This window comes from Apium graveolens, chromosome 1 (assembly GCF_009905375.1).
Source record: "Apium graveolens cultivar Ventura chromosome 1, ASM990537v1, whole genome shotgun sequence".
Lineage (NCBI taxonomy): Eukaryota > Viridiplantae > Streptophyta > Magnoliopsida > Apiales > Apiaceae > Apium > Apium graveolens.
This window is the reverse complement of record NC_133647.1, coordinates 47,769,069-47,771,114: the sequence shown is the minus strand read 5'-3', so window position 1 is coordinate 47,771,114 and position 2,046 is coordinate 47,769,069.

Genomic DNA, 2,046 nt, shown 5'->3' with positions numbered 1-2,046 from the left:
AAGATAGCATATCTGAGATCATTAATTTTCGCTTTTCTCAACTCCTGATCTAGTCTTATGACATAGGCTTTGTCAGACTCTAGATTTAATTCAAGTCCCTTAATACCAAGATATGTTCTGATTTGTGCAGTATTAGGTTTCATATCAACAATATCACCCTTGTGATCTCTGTACTTGGGACAGTATGTGTTGTCAGACTTTACAGAATAAAGCCTTTTCAGTCTCTAAATTTGAGTCTTCAAATAACTTGCAGCACTTTCTGTTATTTTGTCATTCACTTAAAGTAAGAATAAAACATGTTCTAGTTCCTCAAAATACTTCAATGGTATAGCATTTTCCCTTATATGGTAAACCCTTCCATCTGTCATGAAATATAACAAGATGTATTCTTTCAAGAAGGTATGGTAGACCATCTGTACGGATTCTAGTTGATTCAATCTTTCAGGAGTTGCTCCAATACCTGGTTCACTTAAGGAAGTTGGATCATTGGTTGTGTTCTGTACTCTTCTTTCATCAGCACTACCCAATCCAGATTTATCTCTTGCTTCCTTTCCAGTAACCACTCTTCCTTCAAAACCACTTGCTACAGTCTTCAAAGGTTGAGTCTGTTTGGATTTAGTGAATCCTGGTAGGAGTAACTTTGAGGATTTAACATGAGCAATGTCAGAGGTTTCCTTTGACTTATCTTCTGATATCAAGTCAACTTGAGCTATGTCAGAGGTTGCTTGCTTCATTGTTATATCAGAACTAACTAACTCTTGACTCTGAACAACTTGAGCCATGTCAGAGGTTGTCTTAGAAATCTTCCTTGAAGTCAAAGTAAGATTAGCATCTTCAACAGAAATTTCTTCATCCACAGGAGGCACATAAACCTTTACAGGTTCACAAACTTTTTCTTTGCCCTTGGACCTTGGATCTATCTGCAATTGTGATTTGGCCTTGGTTGCCACAGGATTTGTCCTTTCTTTTATCACAATGCCTTTAGATGTAGGAAGTTTCTTTTTAACAACAGAAGCTTCAGATTTGGAGTTGACTTTTTCTTACTTAAGTCTAGCTTCTTCTTCCATTAGACTCTCAAAGTCCATTCCTAGATTTTCTTTCAGAAATAACTGTCTAGAAATTTCTTCATCATGATCCAAAAGTTCATCAGAACTTATCTTTTTACCAGTATCAGAAGTTATTCTTCTCCCAGTATCAGAACTTATTCTATGACTTGTAGTTCCAGCTCTACTTGATGAATGATCTTTACCTTGACCATGACCTCCACTCATTCCAGAGTTTCCCGAGTCATTACCATCATCTGTTTTCTTCAGTGTCTTATCAGGTTTGAATTTGGACTTAATTACTTTCTCCCCCTTTTTGGCATCAGCAGGTAAAAGAAGAGAGAGAAACAATTTCACTGAGGATTGGATCTCATTGAGTTGAGACTGGTGAGAAGCTTGATTTTGCAAAATTTCATCAATCTGCGACTGTTACTTCTCTTAGATTTTCTCAATGTAGGCTACTCTGTCAAAGGTAGGTTTGAAAAAGTTTTTCTTTTCAAGTTTCATGGTTGTTTCTTGCTTGATTAAAGCTTCTTGAATTTTATGCACCGCGGAATTAGTTGTTGAGTGTTGACCTTGAAGATGTCTAGTACTCAATGCAGTAACTCATAGTTGTGTCTTGAAATCATCATTAATTAGCATCTCATCAGCTTTTTCCAAGTGCTCAGCAAGAATTTTTTCAGATGGAACAAAGGTGATTGTGTTCCACTCCTTAGTCCACTCCTGTCCTCTAGGAGTTTCACTCCAAGGTACTGGTGCTTCCCCTGTAACAAACTTCTTGACTATCTCAGCTTTATGAATAGTTTGTTGAGGTGCATGTCCTGATGGACCAGCTGTATTAGCATCTGCATTTGTAGCAGCATCACCAGTATCATCAGCATTTGCAGCATCAGAACTGACATAATCAACATCCTCTGATAAAAGAACAGTATGAGAGGCTATGGAGGCTTCAACATCATCCTCTAAGTGCTGATCTGCTTCCAAGTTCTGATCAACAGCCATA